This window comes from Aegilops tauschii, chromosome 2 (genome assembly GCF_002575655.3).
Source record: "Aegilops tauschii subsp. strangulata cultivar AL8/78 chromosome 2, Aet v6.0, whole genome shotgun sequence".
NCBI lineage: Eukaryota > Viridiplantae > Streptophyta > Magnoliopsida > Poales > Poaceae > Aegilops > Aegilops tauschii.
The window spans coordinates 94,243,014-94,264,637 of NC_053036.3; the positions used below are offsets into that span (position 1 = coordinate 94,243,014).

General features: G+C 45.2%; 1 long non-coding RNA gene across 2 annotated transcripts; it reads left to right on the forward strand.

Annotated features, from left to right (window-relative positions):
- The first annotated feature begins 17,528 nt into the window (after nucleotides 1-17,528).
- Nucleotides 17,529-20,902, forward strand: LOC109734328 (uncharacterized). 2 transcript variants are annotated; one of them, XR_005770680.3, is made up of 5 exons: nucleotides 17,529-17,753; nucleotides 18,028-18,105; nucleotides 18,557-18,638; nucleotides 18,736-18,837; nucleotides 20,516-20,902. It is a non-coding gene; the product is annotated as an uncharacterized lncRNA (long non-coding RNA). The 2 variants fall into 2 exon arrangements; XR_002225837.4 differs by having other exon boundaries at nucleotides 17,530-17,753; nucleotides 18,551-18,638.
- Nucleotides 20,903-21,624: the final 722 nt, after the last annotated feature.

The window sequence follows — 21,624 nt, forward strand, 5'->3', positions numbered from 1 at the left end:
ATCATTGCCGACTACTTCAAGCCATAATGACTTCTGAAGCTTTACGCAACACATTTTGTGATTAAACTCGGAATCTTCATTCCCGCAGGAACTATCATAGATATATCTGAATTAAGTGACTCATACAACTATGCAATCACAACATCCATCAGTTGGATATACAAATTCATTATTCACTGCCAGTGATATAAAATATCGGAACGTTATCCACTCATAACGGGAGAATATGTTTCATCATAAACGATGACGGGTTTCAGCGTGAACCCCTGTGCTACAAGCCTCGCTTCATGTCTCACCACCTCATAGTTTTCGTTGCTCACATGAACAAAAACCCATTTGCTCCCCCAGGGAACAATCCAGAGGAGTGGGTATTACTGATCAGGTCAATACCCTCTCTTCTTGACAGCGAGCGCCTCCTCATTTGTTGCCTTCCTTTGGATCTACTAGAGCATCCAAGACACTCATCCATGCATGGACTTAAGTTCTAGATCCAATCCAAGGTCTTTTGCAATTCTCGAGGAGAAATAAATGTCGACATAATGTAGTCTTTCAATTATATGATTCTCCCGAATCCATATCCATAGTGGAGATTTCATCATTACCTTTTGACTCTTCGTGATTTCCCACAACGGTTGAGTCAAGGTCTTCCAATATCCCAACACTAAATTTGTGTGCGCACTTGTGCTGGGTCCTGGATGTATCCAACATCCTTCAGGTGTCCTTCAACCCTAGGTTGAATGTCAACATGAAATTGACTTGCATTTACTGTTTGAGGATTCCTAATTCCCTCGGACGCTTCCTTGAAGCTTTGTCCTCTTGTGTCCAAATTCCTCCTCCCTCTTGGGTGGCCGAGTGAATCTATGGGTCACATCCACTCTTTCTGGCACATTCACTATGGGAACATTTTACTTTGTGACACCTATATACTTAGTAAATGCAACTGGCAGATTATTTGCGATACTTTGCAAATTGACAATCTTCTGAACCTCCAGTTCAGACTCATTCGTACGTGGACCTAAGGACTAGATGTCTATTCACATCTCATTCTATTTCCCGGCATTCAATGTGTTTATTATCTCCCCCTAATGCTGGAAAAATGTCCTCATCAAAATACAACCAGTGTGCCACGCCATAAACAAGTCCCCTTGTAAGGACTTCAGGTACTTTATAATTGACGGAGAATTGTACCTCACATAGATCCCCATTTCTCTACGTGGGCCCATATATGTACGCTGCGGTGGTGAAATCGGTATGTGTCTAACACAACCGAATTATCGCAGATGGGAAATACTTACTCATTTCCACGTACTAACTGCAACAGGGAGACCATATAATATGCAGTTCGTCGAATTTGTATATGTAGTACGTAAAACTGCAATGTCCCCAACTAGATGTTAGGAGATTACAATTCTGTAGGAGCAATCTTGCTATCAACTTATCCTCTTGACAAGTGATTCCGCAAGACCAATCTGGGTATGTACACAAAGTACCAATATGCTCCACAGTTATGCCTCAATCTAGGCAGTAATCATCAAATGCTCACGAACTAAATTTCGCAGCATTATCCATTCTGATGGATTTTATCCCGTGCTAGGATTGATTTGCTCTCAAATTAATGATATGAGCAATCAACTATGTAAAAGCATGGTCCTTATAATAAAACACACATTGGACCATCTCACTGATGCATCCAAAAACACTATAAAATGTGTGAATATCCCATATAACGGTTGAATTGGATCACATATATATCTCCTATCCAAGGAAATCTAGTGGCCCATCCTCTTTCATGAGATAAGATGGCCTTGTGATCAGTTTCCTGGTTTGCACACATCGTGCATACACAATTCAATGAATTTAGAAAATTCACACCGTTAGATTTGTGTCCAACTGTACCATCAATAATTTTCTCATCATCCCAATACTAGGGAGACCCAGGCAATGTTGCCATATCTTGAACTTATCAAGACTCTAGAAAATTATCTTATACGCCAAATGCGCATCTAATTTAATGTATGTATAGTACAATCCAAAAGATAGAGAAGACATTTAGTCTAGGATTTCATTCAAATCCCTTTTGCTGAGTCATGAGTAGGCTTCCAACCTCACTCGCTTTATGGGTTTCAACATAGAAACCATTGCGGATATCCTTAAAACTCAGCAAGGTACGAGTACACTAGTAGGAAAAGGGGCTTTTACCCCGTTTCATAAGGGCCTTTAGTCCCGGTTCTGGAACCGGGACTAAAGGGTCGTTACTAATGCCCTAGCCCTTTAGTCCCGGTTCTTACACGAACCGGGACTAAAGGCCGTCCACGTGGCCGGTGCGGGGAGCCCAGGCAGGAGGGCCTTTGGTCCCGGTTGGTGCCACCAACCGGGACCAATAGGCATCCACGCGTCAGCCCCTAGCAGGAGCTGAGGTTTTTGTTTTTTTTGAAAGGGGGTGGTTTTGGGGTTTTGGGGGGTTAATTTAGGTGTTTCATATATTGTGTTAGCTAGCTAATTAATAGAGAGAAGTGTCCTCTCTTATCTCCGTGCTTGGTCGACGCTACGTACTATATACGTATGGAGAGGAGTAGACACGCTAGCTAGTAATCAAATGAAGGAAACAGAAGATCGTCATGAACATATGCAGACAGAGAGAAGTGATATCGACCACCTCTCCTTCTCCGAGATATTGGTCGAACAACAAGTTCTCGTATATCTATCCGACACTACCGGCTACATATATACAATAATTATCTCTTACAATACAATCTCCTAATTATATTGTAGGAACACAGGGTCCACATAGTATTCTCCGTTTTCAGCGATCACGTGGTCAAGGAAGAATGCCGCCAATTCCTCTTGAATTCCTCGCATACGATCTTCTGCTAGGAGTTGATCCGCTTCCGAAAAATCTAATTTGAAGAAGGGGGTCAATACATATATATATATATGAATAAATGAAACTCAACACAAATGATGGTAATAAAATAAAATTGTGAATATTATTGCTTACGCACTTCATATTGTTCTTCAGTGTAGCCCCGCTCACAGGTATGGTAGCGAATGGACTCGCAAACGTAGTATCCACAGTAATTATTCCCGGGTTGCTGCCACAACCACTTTACAAGAAATAGAGGTCAATCAAACTGATAAGTAAGCATGCTAAATGGTATTGATCAAACTAGCGCTTGAATCACTAGGAGATGCGCGGAACATGCTACTATAGTACTTACTTTCGGGTGTCTAAATTGCAGCTGGTTTGGCAGTCCCGGGGCTTTTGAGGTGAATTTTCTCCAAACCCTGCTAGACAAAGAAAACAACTACTTGATATCAGGAAATGAACAAAGTTGCTGATATGGTGGATAATGATCGATTTAACTTACTTCTGGAGCATTTGAGTCATGTTCGCATAGTCCTGGGGATCTTTTCGTCTCGAGTCTAAGACGGTTACTACTCCCGGCTCAAGCTTAATCTCTAGGAGAATATAGTGGAAGCTGCGCATGCATGCATAAGTCATCAATTACATTACCATAACCTGGACTAATAAGGGAAACCGAATATGCAGAAGACAATAACACTCACTTGAAGTTGTAAGGAAAGAGTATTATATCTTTGTTTTGATTTAATACCAACGATTGTAGCAAGTTGGCCTCGGCTTCTTTGGAATGTTTTTCAACCGTATATGCATCTATGAGATTTGTGTTGATGAACCCAATATCACCGATTTGTCTTTTCTTCAATTCGGCGATCTTCAATCTGCATAATATAGTGAGGATAAGTATAAATACATGCAATGAAAGAGCTGACCTATATAGAGAGACTTAATGACAGAAGTAGTACTACTTACAGACAGTAGCAAGTGATTGTTGTTTTATCGAGGGACTTTAGATTGTAAAACTGGAAGAAATCCTCAAATGGAACATTCAGCAGTTTAATTCCAACGAGGTCATGCTCCGGTTTAACTCTCAGCGTCAAAGTACTCATCCCATCAGACTCTCTGCAGGTTTTCATGTACCAATCATGTAGTCTTCGCATCATCGTGCTTAGAGATCTGACATCTTTGACGAGAGGCTTCCCGTAATGGTATTTGTGGTTGTCCACCTCCATGATTTCATAATGTACATCGTCGGGCAGGTAATCTCCAAGATTGCTATAACCGGGCACCATACCCGGATCATTAGCGACGATGTCTTTTGACACCTTGAGCGGGGGGCATGATTGGTTCGCTTGTTCGCCGAGCTGGGCAATTGTTTTCCCAGCTCGTCGTTCTTTCATCCTTTTATCACTGACAGTACTTCCCGACCGCTCCGCTTCGGCATATGCCTTTCCAAGAACGCGCTCATAGTTGCCTCTTGGCGGAGACTTTGGTGGTTTTGTCAGGGCAGCCAGAGTGCGCTTTGCTTTCACCGGATCTACCTTCTCCTCCGGAGGTGGATGTTTCTTTGCTTTGACCCCTTCAAAGAAGTTCTTCACTTCGGCTCGCACGATCTTCGCGTTCTCCTCCTCGGTCCTCTCATATGGTAACTTCTCTGGAGTCTTCAGAGAAGGACCGAATCTGTATTGCCTCCCGCCTCTGGCAGCTGTACTGCTAGACGCCGGCAGAGCAGACGGAGCGGCTGCGGCTGTCTTCTTTCCTTGCTTACGAGGCGGAGGAGGACTACGACGCGCCGGAGCAGCCGCAGCGGCGGCGGGTCTCTTCCGCCCTTGCTGACGAGGCAGAGAAGGAGGAGGCTGGCTGCCCTGGCGCGCCGGCGCTGGCGGAGAAGGAGGCGGAGTGCCGCCACGCGCCGGAGAAGGAGGCTGAGTGCCATGATCACTCGCCGGAGGAGGAGGCGGAGTGCCCTTACTCGCCGGAGCCGTCCAGTTCGGAAGCTTGATGAGCTCCTTCCGCCATAGGCATGGAGTCTTCAGAGCTAAACCCAGCCGAGTCTCCCCTTCACCGGTAGGGTGGTCAAGCTGGAGGTCCTCAAATCCCTCCGTTATTTCATCCACCATCACCCTAGCATATCCTTCTGGAATCGGCCGGCAGTGGTAGGTTGCGCCGGGTTCAGTAGGTAAAACAGAGCCAACAGCCGCCTTGACTTTCAAGTTCTGCCATTCCGCCATAAGGTGGCAATGTTGAGACTCCGTGATAGCATCCACGGGGTAGCTAGGAGTAGCCGCATGCTCCAGCTGAGGCAGCTCGGTGGAAGCCACGCTGCTTCTATGCTGAGATGGCGGTGTAGCTTCGGGGGCAGTTTCGGCATCTCTATTGCCGTCTCGTTCCTCTAGCACTTGAACCCTTTCGTGCAGACGCTGAATTTGGATCTGCTCCACTTTTTTCCTCCTCTCCTGGGTTTTGTAACCGCCCGCGTCCGGAAAACCAGCCTTCCACGGAACGGAGCCTGGCGTGCCTCGTGTCCGTCCAGGGTGCTCAGGATTCCCGAGGGCCATTGTGAGCTCGTCGTTCTCTCTATCTGGAACGAACGTCCCTTGCTGCGCTGAATCGATATAGTGCTTAAGCTTCTTGACGGGTATTGCAAGTTGCTCGTTCGTCCAACGACACCTCCCTGATACAGTGTCCAAGGTTCCGCCAGCCCCGAAGAACCAAGTCCGGCAACGGTCTGGCCAATTCATTGTCTCTGGTTCGATCCCTTTATCAAGCAGATCCCTCTCAGACTTGGCCCACTTAGCCGGGCTTTGAGGTAGCCACCTGACCCCGTGCGATGGTGAAGCTTCTTCTTCGCAGCATTCTGCTTGTTTGTCGCTGACATCTTCTTACTCTTTTCCGATGTCTTGTGGGCCACAAATGCGGGCCAGTGATCTCTGATCTTCTCATACCGGCCGACGAATTCTGGTGTCTCTTCTTTGTCGACAAAAGTTTTCAGCTCATTCTTCCACCTCCTGAATAGGTCTGCCATCTTCTTAAGAGCATGAGACTTGATTAATTTCTCTATAACTGGCTTCTCCGGATCCTCCTCTGGCGGTATGGTGAAATTTTCCTTCAGCTCAGTCCAAAGATCATTTTTCTGCATATCATTGACATAAGACACCTCAGGGTCTTCCTTCTTAGGCTTATACCATTGGTGGATGCTGATCGGGATCTTGTCCCTAACTAGAACCCCGCACTGAGCAGCAAAAGCATCCTTTGTCCGGAGGAGTTCAATCGGTTGGCCGTCGCGCGCGATTGCTGTGATCTCAAACCTTTCATCCGAGCGCAACTTTCTCTTCGGGCCTCGTCTCTTTACCGCAGTTGTGCTCGATCCGGAGGGCTAGAAAAAAGAAGAAAGACGAGTGTTAATTAATATGTGTACATACCAAAACAATGAATGCATCAATTAGCTAGTCAGCACAGGCTTAACTAATATATTTACCTGGCCGGACTCTGTTCGGTCACCGGAGCCGTCACCACGGGCTCCTTCTTGCACCAGCATTGGGTCACCGGAGCCATCATAATCATGTCTTTCCTCCTCCACTCTTCGATCACCGCAGCCTGCTTCTTCACCCTGTTCTTCCAGACCATCATTGTCGTTAAGATACGACAAGATATCACCTCCGGCTAAGATTATGTCCCCCAACACATCTTCTGCTTGCTCATCTCGTCCGTGCTCCATTGTTTCTGCAAATATTACAACATGGCAATTATTACACAAACATGACAGCAGGTGGATATATTAGTGCAAACGTAGACCTAGCTTATTCCGGGTTTGGGGTGGCCTAGGCAACGCTTCAAGGGTAGGGGCGCGGCGGGAGGGGGTAGGAGACCGACATCGTTTTTTTCTAGGGTTTGGGTGTCCTCGAGAGTTTTGGTCGAGCGAGAGGGCCGGGGGGTGCTCCCGTGGTATAAGTTATCACGGTCGAGAGGGGGTATACATATCGACCGTCCATCATGTCGAAGTTATCTGGGAGGGAGTTATATATATCGACATCGACGACATACATACACGGGAAAATAATGTTATCGGGGAGGGGGTATATATCGAACCCCCCCCACGTGTTGAAGTTATCGGGAGGGGGTTTTATATCGACAACGACGACATACATACACGGGAAAATAATGTTATCGAGGAGGGGGTATATCGACCCCCCCTCGTGTTGAAGTTATCCCCCCTCGTTTTGAAGTTATCGGGAGGGGGTAATATCGACAACGACAACATACATACACGGGAAAATAATGTTATCGGGGAGGGGGTATATCGACCCCCCCCCCACGTGTTGAAGTTATCAGGAGGGGGTTATATCGACAACGACGACATATATACACGGGAAAATAATGTTATCGGGGGGGGGGGTATATCGACCGCCCCTCGTGTTGAAGTTATCCCCCCTCGTGTTGAAGTTATCGGGAGGGGTATATATCGACGACGACAGACCCGATAAAACATAAGAAAACGAAGAAGAAATAAAAAGAGGAGAGAAGAAGAAAGGAATAGAGGAGAGGATTGAAGAAAAAAAAAGAAGAAAAAAAAAGAAGAAAAAAGAGAGGAGAAGAAGAAAGGAATAGAGGAGAAGAAGAAAAAATAGAAAATATTCTATTTTTTCTTCTTCTCCTCTATTCCTTTCTTCTTCTCCTCTTCTTTTTCTTCTTTTTTCCTCTTCTTATTTATATCTCCTCTTCTTCCTCTCCTCTTCTTCTTTCTTTCCTCTTCTTATTTTCTTCTTTCCTATCCTTCTTTTTCTTCTTCTTCCCTTCCTAGCTAGATATATAAAACTTTTCTAAAATTGTAACTTTTGCATATATAAAACTTTTCCATGTGGATCATCATTTCTCATATATATCGAATATATATCCATTGTCATATATAAAAACTTTCTATATATGAACAAAAAACTTTCTATGAACAAAAAAACATTTTTGACATATATATTCATATATTTTGAACATCTACATACATACAAATTTTTTGTTGTTCACATATACATTATAGCCACATACACATATACATCACATATTAACAAAAAAATTAAACTAATAAAAATAAAAAAACAGAGCCGGGGCGGCGGCTCTCACAACGGGGGCGGCTAGGACGATGGCGACGGCGGGGGCGGGGGCGGCGAGGGCGCCGGCGCACGGGGCCGGGACGGGGCGGGGGCGGCGAGGGCGCCGGCGAGCACGTGCGGGCCGAGCAGGGGGCTCGGGGCGCCGAGGCGGCGCGCGCAAGCAGGGGAGCACGAGGCGGGGCGGCACGTGGCGGCAGGGCGACGGCGACGAGCACCGGGCGGCGACCCGTCGAGGCAAGGGCGCGGGGCGACGGCGATGAGGAGCGGGCGGCGATGGCGAGCACGGGCAGCCTGACGGCGTCGGTGGCAACTGGCGAGGTATGTCGAAAATTTCCTAAGTGTGGACTTATATAGCAAAGCCTTTAGTCCCGGTTCGTGGCACCAACCGGGACTAAAGGTGGGCATTAGTCCCGGTTGGTGCCACCAACCGGGACCAAAGGCCTCTTTTCAGCAGCCCAAAGGGCGGGAAGCGGCGGCCTTTGGTCCCGGTTGGTGGCACCAACCGAGACTAAAGGGGGGGCATTGGTCCCGGTTGGTGCCACCAACCGGGACCAGAGGCCTTGCGCTGCCTGCGGCCAAAAGTTTAGTCCCACCTTGCTAGTTGAGAGGGGCTCGGAGTGGTTTATAAGCTCCACTGCGGCTGCCCTCTCGAGCTCCTCTCAAATGCAGGCTTACGGGCCTAATGTCACACTGTGCTGTCTGTTGGCCTATTGGGCCTTCTGCGGGCCTGAATCTTGGCCCAGGTTGGGTTTCTAGTCGTATTCAGGCCGTGGTGGCCCAATAGGTGGCAGTTTTTTAAATTTTTTGCATTATTTATTTTCTTTTTTTTTTGCTTTATTTTTTAATTCTTTTTGCTTTTAGGTCAGCAAAATTATAAACTGTCTGTTAGTGCCATTAGTTTTAGAAAACATATAAACTTTCTATTAGTGCCATTAGTTCTTTATGAAAATTCTTTTTGCTGTATTTAGTTTTTTTATTTTCTTTTTTGCTATATTTATTTTTTTATTTCTACTTACAACAAAAAACTTATTTATTTTATTTTATTTTGTTTCTAATTACTTATTTAGTTTACTTTATGATAATTCTTTCTGCTATTAAAGTTTCTATCAAAAAAGTTCTTTATGAAAATTCTTTTTGTTTTTAATGATTAAAAATAAAAAAGAGGCGCAATGCGCGTTGATTTGCTTCAAGCCTTTTGGAATAGTGTAGACTGCACTGCACATAGCTCGATGCAGTCTACCTTATTCCTCAAGGCTTGAAGCTAAGCAACGTGAGCATTGCGCCTCTTCTTCATCGTCTCTGCACTCAGGGCTTATAAACCGCTCCTAGTGCCTCTCAGCTAGCGAGGTGGGACTAAAAAACTGTTTAGCTAGTAAGAAACTCTAGTACCGGTTCGTGCCATGAACAGGTACTAAAGGTGCTCGTGGGGCCACAGCCTCATTAGTACCGGTTCGTGGCACCAACAGGGACCAAAGGGTGGAATTGGTCACGGTTCGTGCCACCAACCGGGACCAATGGCCTTGCACAGCAGCGTGGTGGTGAGTTTAGTCCCACCTCGCTAGCTAAGAGAGAGCCGCACCTGTTTATAAGGTGTGGTGCGCCTGAGCTGTCGAGCTCCTCTCTAAAGCAGGCTTACGGGCCTAACCTCTCTGCACTCAGGGCTTATAAAGCATTTCAAATGAACTCTGAAAAGGTTGAACGTTGGCATGGTATCATCATTTCATCCACATAGCATGTGCAAGAAAGTTGAGAGGGTTACGGCAAAAACTAGATGCACTTCTTGTACAAAACGGACAATGGTATCATACTCGTCTATTACAAAGTTGGCATGCTATCATCATAATAGTTGCGGGAGAAAGTCTTCACTTTTTCTTCGCTTGTGTCATTTGCTTATTGCGCCGTAACCATGGATAATCTTCATCGTTTATCAGGATGCTTGGGTCAGCCTTGACTTTGAAGGGAGGAATTTCATGAAACTTTTCATAATCTTCAGACATGTCTGTCTTGCCCTCCACTCCCACAATGTCCCTTTTTCCTGAAAGAACTATGTGCCGCTTTGGCTCATCGTATGATGTATTCGCTTCCTTATCTTTTCTTTTCCTTGGTCTGGTAGACATGTCCTTCACATAGATAACCTGTGCCACATCATTGGCTAGGACGAACGGTTCGTCAGTGTACCCAAGATTGTTCAGATCCATTGTTGTCATTCCGTACTGTGGGTCTACCTGTACCCCGCCTCCTAACAGATTGACCCATTTGCACTTAAACAAAGGGACCTTAAAATCATGTCCGTAGTCAAGTTCCCATATGTCCATTATGTAACCATAATATGTGTCCTTTCCCCTCTCGGTTGCTGCATCAAAGCGGACACCGCTGTTTTGGTTGGTGCTCTTTTGATCTTGGGCGATCGTGTAAAATGTATTCCCATTTATCTCGTATCCTTTGTAAGTCAATACAGTCGAAGATGGTCCCCTGGACAACGAGTACAACTCATCACAAACAGTGGTGTCACCTCTGAGACGTGTTTCCAACCAACTGCTGAAAGTCCTGATGTGTTCACATGTAATCCAGTCGTCACACTGCTCCGGGTGTTTGGAGCGCAGACTGTTCTTGTGTTCATCGACATATGGGGTCACCAAGGTAGAGTTCTGTAGAACTGTGTAGTGTGCTTCAGACCAAGAATATCCGTCCCTGCATATTATTGAGTTCCCCCCTCCAAGCGTGCATTTTCCGGTCAGTCTCCCCTCATACCGCGATTTAGGGAGACCTATCTTCTTAAGGCCAGGAATGAAGTCTGTTGGGGAACGTAGTAATTTCAAAAAATTTCCTACACACACGCAAGATCATGGTGATGCATAGCAACGAGAGGGGAGAGTGTTGTCCACGTACCCTCGTAGACCGAAAGCGGAAGCGTTATAACAACGCGGTTGATGTAGTCGTACGTCTTCACGATCCGACCGATCAAGTACCGAACGCACGGCACCTCCGAGTTCTACACACGTTCAGCTCGATGACGTCCCTCGAACTCCGATCCAGCCGAGTGTTGAGGGAGAGTTTCGTCAGCACGACGGCGTGGTGACGATGATGATGTTCCACCGACGCAGGGCTTCGCCTAAGCTCCGCAACGGTATTATCGAGGTGTAATATGGTGGAGGGGGGCACCGCACACGGCTAAGAGATCTCAAGGATCAATTGTTGTGTCTATGGGGTGCCCCCTGCCCCTGTATATAAAGGAGCAAGGGAGGAGGAGGCCGGCCCTAGGAGGGGGCGCACCAAGTGTGGAGTCCTACTAGGACTCCCTAGTCCTAGTAGGATTCCACCTCCCATATGGAATAGGAAAAGAGGAAGGGAAAAAGAGAAGGAAGGAAGGGGGCGCCCCCCTTCCCTAGTCCAATTCGGACCAGACCAAGGGGAGGGGTGCGGCCACCCTTGAGGCCCTTTTCCTTCTTTCCCGTATGGCCCAATAAGGCCCAATACGTATTCCCGTAACTCTCCGGTACTCCGAAAAATACCCGAATCACTCGGAACCTTTCCGAAGTCCGAATATAGTCGTCCAATATATCGATCTTTACGTCTCGGCCATTTCAAGACTCCTCGTCATGTCCCCGATCTCATCCGGGACTCCGAACTCCTTCGGTACATCAAAACTCAATAAAACTGTCATCGTAACGTTAAGCGTGCGGACCCTACGGGTTCGAGAACTATGTAGACATGACCGAGACACGTCTCCGGTCAATAACCAATAGCGGGACCTGGATGCCCATATTGGCTCCCACATATTCTACGAAGATCTCTATCGGTCAGACCGCATAACAACATACGTTGTTCCCTTTGTCACCGGTATGTTACTTGCCCGAGATTTGATCGTCGGTATCTCGATACCTAGTTCAATCTCGTTACCGGCAAGTCTCTTTACTCGTTTCGTAACACATCATCCCGCAACTAACTCATTAGTCACAATGCTTGCAAGGCTTATAGTGATGTGCATTACCGAGTGGGCCCAGAGATACCTCTCCGATAATTGGAGTGACAAATCCTAATCTTGAAATACGCCAACCCAACAAGTACCTTTGGAGACACCTGTAGAGCACCTTTATAATCACCCATTTACGTTGTGACGTTTGGTAGCACACAAAGTGTTTCTCCGGTAAACGGGAGTTGCATAATCTCATAGTCAGAGGAACATGTATAAGTCATGAAGAAAGCAATAGGAACATACTAAACGATCGGGTGCTAAGCTAACTGAATGGGTCAAGTCAATCACGTCATTCTCCTAATGAGGTGATCTCGTTAATCAAATGACAACTTATGTCTATGGCTAGGAAACATAACCATCTTTGATTAATGAGCTAGTCAAGTAGAGGCATACTAGTGACACTCTGTTTGTCTATATATTCACACATGTATTATGTTTCCGGTTAATACAATTCTAACACAAAACCCAATGACATCCTCTGTTTGATGGCCCATGGAGATGCTTCTTTCTTGCCTAGCGCGGTTACGGACATATTTTTTTAGGACTCCCATGAACCTCTCAAATGGGAACATATTGTGTAGAAATACGGGCCCCAGAATGACAATCTCGTCGACTAGATGAACTAGGACGTGCGTCATGATATTGAAGAAGGATGGTGGGAACACCAGCTCGAAACTGACAAGACATTGCGCCACATCACTCCTTAGCCTTGGTATGATTTCTGGATCGATCACCTTCTGAGAGATTGCATTGAGGAATGCACATAGCTTCACAATGGCTAATCGGACGTTTTCCGGTAGAAGCCCCCTCAATGCAACCGGAAGCAGTTGCGTCATAATCACGTGGCAGTCATGAGACTTTAGGTTCTGGAACTTTTTCTCTGGCATATTTATTATTCCCTTTATATTCGACGAGAAGCCAGTCGGGACCTTCATACTGAGCAGGCATTCAAAGAAGATTTCTTTCTCTTCTTTCGTAAGAGCGTAGCTGGCAGGACCTTCATACTGCTTCGGAGGCATGCCGTCTTTTTCGTGCAAACGTTGCAGGTCCTCCCGTGCCTCAGGTGTATCTTTTGTCTTCCCATACACGCCCAAGAAGCCTAGCAGGTTCACGCAAAGGTTCTTCGTCACGTGCATCACGTCGATTGAAGAGCGGACCTCTAGCTCTTTCCAGTAGGGTAGGTCCCAAAATATAGATTTCTTCTTCCACATGGGTGCGTGTCCCTCAACGTCATTCGGAACAGCTAGTCCGCCGGGACCCTTTCCAAAGATTACGTGTAAATCATTGACCATAGCAAGTACGTGATCACCGGTACGCATGGCGGGCTTCTTCCGGTGATCTGCCTCGCCTTTGAAATGCTTGCCTTTCTTTCGACATTGATGGTTGGTCGGAAGAAATCGACGATGGCCCAGGTACACATTCTTCCTGCTTTTGTCCAGGTATATACTTTCAGTGTCATCTAAACAGTGCGTGCATGCGTGGTATCCCTTGTTTGTCTGTCCTGAAAGGTTACTGAGAGCGGGCCAATCGTTGATGGTTACAAACAGCAACGCGTGCAGGTTAAATTCCTCCTGTTTGTGCTCATCCCACGTACGTACACCGTTTCCATTCCACAGCTGTAAAAGTTCTTCAACTAATGGCCTTAGGTACACATCAATGTCGTTGCCGGGTTGCTTAGGGCCTTGGATGAGAACTGGCATCATAATGAACTTCCGCTTCATGCACATCCAAGGAGGAAGGTTATACATACATAGAGTCACGGGCCAGGTGCTGTGATTGCTGCTCTGCTCCCCGAAAGGATTAATGCCATCCGCGCTTAAACCAAACCATACGTTCCTTGGGTCAGCTGCAAACTCAGCCCAGTACTTTCTCTCGATTTTTCTCCAGTGCGACCCGTCAGCGGGTGCTCTCAACTTCCCGTCTTTCTTACGGTGCTCACTGTGCCATCGCATCAACTTGGCATGCTCTTCGTTTCTGAACAGACGTTTCAACCGTGGTATTATAGGAGCATACCACATCACCTTCGCAGGAACCCTCTTCCTGGGGGGCTCGCCGTCAACATCACCAGGGTCATCTCGTCTGATCTTATACCGCAATGCACCGCATACCGGGCTTGCGTTCAGATCCTTGTACGCACCGCGGTAGAGGATGCAGTCATTAGGGCATGCATGTATCTTCTGCACCTCCAATCCTAGAGGGCATACGACCTTCTTTGCTGCGTATGTACTGTTGGGCAATTCGTTATCCTTTGGAAGCTTCTTCTTCAATATTTTCAATAGCTTCTCAAATCCTTTGTCAGGCACAACATTCTCTGCCTTCCACTGCAGCAATTCCAGTACGGTACCGAGCTTTGTGTTGCCATCTTTGCAATTGGGGTACAACCCTTTTTTGTGATCCTCTAACATGCGATCGAACTTCAGCTTCTCCTTTTGACTTTCGCATTGCGTCCTTGCATCGACAATGACCCGGCGGAGATCATCATCATCGGGCACTGGTTCCTGTTCATCTTCAGCAGCTTCCCCCCTTGCAGCATCATTGGGCACATCGTCTGGTTCCTCTTGATCTTCAGCAGCTTCCCCCGTTGCAGCATCACCATATTCAGGGGGCACATAGTTGTCATCGTCCTCTTCTTCTTCGCCGTCTTCCATCATAACCCCCATTTCTCCGTGCCTCGTCCAAACATTATAGTGTGGCATGAAACCCTTGTAAAGCAGGTGGGCATGAAGGATTTTCCGGTCAGAGTAAGACTTCGTATTCCCACATGTAGGGCATGGACAACACATAAAACCATTCTGCTTGTTTGCCTCAGCCACTTCGAGAAAATCATGCACGCCCTTAATGTACTCGGAGGTGTGTCTGTCACCGTACATCCATTGCCGGTTCATCTGCGTGCATTATATATAATTAAGTATGTCAAAAACCATTACAGAACATCATGAATAGATAATTAAGTGACCAAATTAATAGAAGTTCATCATCACATTAGAACCAAAGTACATACATAGTTCTCATCTAACAACATAGATATAGCTCTCCAGAGCATCTAATTAATTAAACCATACATTGAAACTATGTAAAACATTTCAATGCGAAAACAAATGCGATCATAATCGCAACCAAGGTAACAATTGATCCAACGGCATAATGATACCAAGCCTCGGTATGAATGGCATATTTTCTAATCTTTCTAATCTTCAAGCGCATTGCATCCATCTTGATCTTGTGATCATCGACGACATCCGCAACATGCAACTCCAATATCATCTTCTCCTCCTCAATTTTTTTTATTTTTTCCTTCAAGTAATTGTTTTCTTCTTCAACTAAATTTAACCTCTCGACAATAGGGTCGGTTAGAATTTCCGGTTCAACCACCTCCTAGATAAATAAAATCTATGTCACGCTGGTCGGTATATTTGTCATAAACAATAAATGAATCAAATAGTTATAAAAAGATAATATATACCACATCCGAATCATAGACAGGACGATGGCCGACGGGGGCGGATACCAAAACCATCGCACTATGTAATAAGAAGGAATAAAATAGTAAGAAAATTAGACAAGTATCTATCTAAAGTAAGAATTTTTTTCTTTCAAAAAGAAGATAAGAACAAGAGGCTCACCATGGTGTTGCCGACGACGAGATCGGCGCGGGCGGTCGACGGCGGTGAAGACGGGAATGGGACGTGACGGGCCGCTAAACCTAGACAAATCTCGAGGAAAATGGAGCTTTGAGGTCGAGCTTTGAGAGGACAAAGCTTAACTAGTGTGGCTCGGGCATTTCATCGAACACCTCATGTGCATAGGAGGTGAGCTAGAGCACCACAAAGCCCTCCCCTCGCCGGCCAGAGAAAAACAGAGCACTGGAGTGCTCTGCTCGCGGGCGAGGGGTATATATAGGCACCTCATTGGTCCCGGTTCGTGGCATGAACCGGTACTAAATCCGGGCCTTCTGTCCCGGTTCATGCCAAGAACCGGGACAAATGGTTGTGGGCCAGGAGCGAGGACCATTAGTCCCGGTTCGTGGCTCGAACCGGGACAAATGGTTCCATACGAACCGGGACCAATGCCCACGAGGCCCCGGCCGGCCCCCTGGGCTCACGAACCGGGACGAATGCCCCCATGGGTCCCGGTTCGTGACTGAACCGGGGCTAATGTGAAAACTGCCCTGTGACCTATGCCCCGTTTTCTACTAGTGGTAGAATCTAGATACATCAATGCACCCATGATTACCATGTAGTACCCATAGGGAGTGTAATTGTGGCTTGACCAGAACCAACAATTACCGTATCACGACCACAATTGTCATGACACTTCCATTACTCTTATCAAGAGCTTGCAATGGAAACACTTAATCTCCCAAAATATCGTGTTAGTAGACCCAGTTTCCACTTAACACATTTCCTTCTCAATTGGATTATTTCGTTAAGTTTCTAAAGAGAAAGAAACCAATTTCAACATATGGAAATAATAAATACATCATAAACTATATATGTCAGAGGACATACCACAAGCATCATGTCTGATGACATAGCTATCATATTATGTTGATGGACATAATTCATTTTACAGCATGTAATATGTCTATCGACACCATTACAATGCATGACAAAAGAGACTGAATCCGGTCTCCATATATGTCAATAAAATTGAAGTCCACTAACATGTCATCGATACTCAATAGTGGACCTTCATTTAATTTGCTGAGCATGATCCTAGTTGCCCGTGTTCCGAGGAACATCTGGGAACTTTCAACCATTGGGAAATCATTGTTATTGCAAGTGAAGTAAGATTCACACTTGTTCCCATGGGCCTCTTGCCCTTAGCCAATTGATGGATGTACAAATCCACCAAATGCATGGAAGTATCACATTTCCTTGCATTGTGAGTCGTATAACCAAATGTGTAGCAACCGAGGCTACCGACCTTGTCATTCTCCAAGAAATGACTACTCCATTCATATTCTGCTTCTCATCATGTCTCCACTTTCCTTCACCATTGACAAAATAATTCAGTCAAAATCCTCATAAAAGGATTAAAAGTGGAACACATTTCATCGATGAGATTGGCATCTGAAACCGCACGATTGCAGAATCTCAACTCTCGGTTGATTTGATGAGATCAGCATCCGAAACTACACTCTTATAGTAACTCAACTTTAAGTTGACTTGATGCACAACAGAGTTGTATGTTGTCAAAAACTGAATTACATACTTTGCTATATCAATTTTAGCCGGAGCCCCTGAGCGGGTGTGGTTATGTGGGAACTGAGATCCCAGGCTACCAAAAAAATTTGGACACCCCAAACAGTGGGTGAGACCATATTCTCTGTATGTGTTATGTTAAGCCTAAGGGCCTAACCCAAAAAACGCAAGGTCTTATACATGCATAAAGTCAGGGGACTAAATTAGAAAAATGACGAAAGGATAAGGTTCCTTATCGTCTCCGTCTGGGAACGACTAGAATAGAAGAAGAGGTCTAGGTGCAAAAATAGAAAAATCGATTCTGGGCCGTCGGATGGATCATGCATGGTACAGATTGTACTGAGTGGAATCTGTGCGCACAATTGCCATTCGAGTCCCTCGCTCCTAACTATTTTCCTCCTGACACCCTTCTTCTTCGAGTCCCTCAGCGGCAGCGCAAGCCCCTTCCAACCCTATCCCTCCGCCGCACCAGGCCGATGCCGCCGCCCGCCGACGATGATTGGCGAGCTCCTAGAGGATCTACTCCTTAGACAGTAGCCGCTGATACAGCACGCCGCCCGCCCGACCGCGAACCCCCTTGCAACGGCGACGTAACCATGGCAATGGTGGTGAGTTCCACCAGTCCTCAAGCTTTCTTCCCCCTCCCTCCTTCACAGAGTGCAGAGCCACCACACGGCTAACTTCCTTGCAGAAATTCCTCACTCCCCTTGCCCCTCGCCATTCTCTTTCTTGTGTGGTGCATCTGTTCTCCCTCGGATGGCCCCACTTCTACCCCCTTGCTTGTTCTCTCATGAAATTCCCGCAAACCGAGCCACCTCTCAAGCTCCAATCCCTTTCCTGGATGCACGAAATCTTGTCTCATTTTCCCTATATATATTGCAGATCAATTTGGAGCTGTAGCCATTTTTTTGCGATAAAGCTGTAGACGAAATTTAGATGCCAAACCAGATCAAGTTTGAGGTAATGAGCATCATTCTGGTGTCATGGGAAAAAAATTCGTTGTATGTGCTACTGTTTTTGTACCATTGTTTCGGCATATTTTGGACGCATCTCCTTCATTACTGAATACCTCTCTTTTGTGTGTCTTGATTCTGAAGCATATGTAAGCCTGGTTAGTCCGTATTTTGGTTCTGAAGCATGTGTGAGGCTGCTGTATTTTTGGACAGTGGATTTATAGAGATTATGACTGTCACACAGGGAAGACATTTGATTTCCTGTGTTCTTTGGGTCCACATTGTTCCTCGGGCGTTATGCTTACGGAAATATATGTTCTCACACTGATGTATTCCTCCGATGGTAGGCATCGGAGTAGAGTAGGAACTAAAGTTTAAACTACATAATTTCTCCCTAACGTCTGGCCTAGAAGCAATGATCTCACTTCTGACTTTGTAACTTTCATGCCAAGATCCAGTGATGGAGGGGAGCAGTGCGACGTTGCCTTTAGTAAAGCTGATAGTTCCAATTATCTCAGCATGTGGGACCAACACTATCAGGTGAGAACATCGGTCTAAGAAAGTAAAGAATATGTTGATGCACCTGACATTCTGTTAATCCTATGTGCGATGTTGTTTGCTAAAAAATTGTTTGCAGCCATGGAATTTGTTGACAGTGCTCAAAATAAACATTAATTCCTCAATGCTTCTCATTGATGATTCCAGTACACCGAAAAAGAAACAGTCATTCTCTCAAGAGGTACACACACTTTCAAAATTTATGTACTTTAGTTTCTTATGTCTGTCAATGTTAAATTCCATGACTTCATTCGTGTTTCGTAGGAAAGTATACACCCTTATCATGTGTCATGTCCATGCCAAACCATTGGCCTTGCAATTTGACTGACCTCTTTGTTATCACTAAAGCAAGTATGCATGTTCATGATTTAGGATTAATTCTTCTTCCATGACACATGCCTTTCTCTTTTCTTGTTCACTTATATCTCTCAAGATGTTGTAGTTTTCTTGTTATTACGAGGTATAATATAATGCATGCCATCACTAATCTGCATCAGTAGGATAGTCAAAAAAACCCCTTTCTTGTTTGTCGTCGTTGCTACTTATGAAGTTATGCTTTTTAGATAATTGTTGAAACCTGTAGTCTGCTGACAGGGCCGTACCTCCTAAACACGGGGCCCATTGCGAAATCAAAATTTAGACCCATGTGTACAAAGCCTATAACATTTTTTATTAAGGTATAACCCTAGTACATTCGTGAAATAAAGGTAATCACTAGTACAGTTGTACAATTTTCTTAGAGTTAGTCTTAGGCAGGCCATAAGGAGCTCCAGTGAATGTTTTTTATTCTTGAGAAGGTGCAGGAGGCGGGAGTTGGGCCTGGAGTGGTTCCGTGGTTGACTTGGAGTCTAGCAGCCAGCCGCTTAGTCCATTTTTACTTTGATGTCTACTGGTCCATTAGTCTTTAATTCCTAAAGTTGTACGTAGAAAAAATGGGGGCCCTGTGCAGCTCCACAGGTTGCACATGTGAATGTACAACCCTGTCTGCTGATCTTAGCTCTAACATGGATGTTCAGGCGGTCATTCTGTGTGGATCTGGAAGCCATGTTAAAATTTTGTCAAGGCACCAGATCAATTCTTTTGCAAGCTAGTGTGTTTGCAAATAATCTTGCAAGATATTTTTCATACAAGATGACCTAGCGGAGTACCCAAATAAAAACTATTGAGCTCTTTTCAGTAAAAAGAACTATAAGTGATGATGTTATGGTAAGTGTAGAAAAACATACATATTTGTTAATGCTTCACAATGTCAGGAATAGACATTGTGATGTGTCTATTATTATACTTGGTACATGGTTCACTGGTTATATTAGGAAGAGTCTCTGCTAATATTGTTCTTGTCAAACTCATGACCAGTTTTGAGTGATTAAAATGTCCAATGGCTTCGAGGGTTCAACACATCATTTTATCGTACGATATGCTCTTTTCTTATTTGTACATACAATAGGCTATTTGAAAGTGCCAAGGTTTTATAAAGGATGGATTTCTAATAGCACAATTAAATAATTATATTGCCTAATTCTGCCGGTTGTGGCGAATCTCTAGAATGCACTAGAGTGGTTTTTCCTATACAAGATAAATAATGTTTATATAATTTGTTCATTATTGGTAAGTTAGGATTATCCACAAAATAGTTGGCTTGTCTGTGAATTCCAGTATAGAAACATACTTTTGTATTTGTGATGAATGCGATTTCTTCTCCATTTTTCCTTCCGTGTGGTATGTGCATGAAACACTGTCAGATGGTGTTGTTAATGCATTTGACCAGCTCATGATTAAAAAGTTTTAAGTATGAATGTACGACACATACACGGACTTGCACTAACTGAATCATATTTGCTCCGTCCGATCTCTCCCAGGACAAGAAGCTTGATGAACAAGAAGCATTGCATCTAGAGGCAACTGTCGTGTGCCATCAAGATATCAACGTTGATGCAATTTTTAATGGCAATTCTTGTTGAGCGATGATTATTATACTCCTTCAGACTTAGCCTTGCCCGTTATGTACCAAAGCTGATGCAATTTTCACTAGCAAGGCTTGTTGATCCTGTGATGGTATGTATAACTTGATATGAATGTCTTCTTTTGTTATGTCTGGGATGTTCCACTTTGACATGTACTAAACAAATTAGTATTTGTGCCTGGAATGGTCCATTTTAACATAAAGTGCCTGTGCCTATGAGGGTGGCTTAATTTTTGTCATGTACTCGAATATCTTTGAAAAATGTTGACATACTCTTGAGTGACCATCATGTTCTAGTTTCTTGCATAATTAGTTTATATGGTAGAACCCACTATATTGTACTTAATAGAGGTGCAAAGGGAAGGAGCATGAATGAACGCTGTGAAGATATGGCATTTTTTTTTGTCAGAAGATATGGCATTTGATTTTGTCAGAAGATATGGCATTCTTACTAGTAAGAACAGAATGTTTGGACATGAAAAAGTAGAGGTAGTTACTGCAAAAGTCTGTTTTACATCTAACTACTAGAAAGGGGGTTTTCATAAAATGCACATTAAGTGGCCTAGGATCCCTCCACTTGAATCTGTACCATCCACAAAGGATCAGACGGCCCAGATTCATTTTTCTATTTTTGCACCACAAGCTGTGATTCTATTGTAGTCGCTCCCTCTCCGTCTCCCTTCCCATGCGTGGATAGGAATCCATTGATTCTTGATTCCTTTATTCGCTCCTGTTCTACGCCGATTCGGCCATCGATGTGGCTCGTCGGAGTACTCGCCTTGCATTAGATGGCAACAAGGAGGAGCCTCCTCCTCCCTGAGAGGCCAATCCGACAACCGTGCTCGCGCAACGCTGGTTATGAGTTCCAGTTCACCGCCACTGGTTGGGAGGACCAGTGCGCCGCGGTTGATGTCGCCGAGCAGTCGGATGAATCTGCTCCGCAGTGGTCGGTGCGCAGCCGTTGTCTCCGTCCGGGAGGACGAGTTTGCGTCTCGCCGCGCGCTG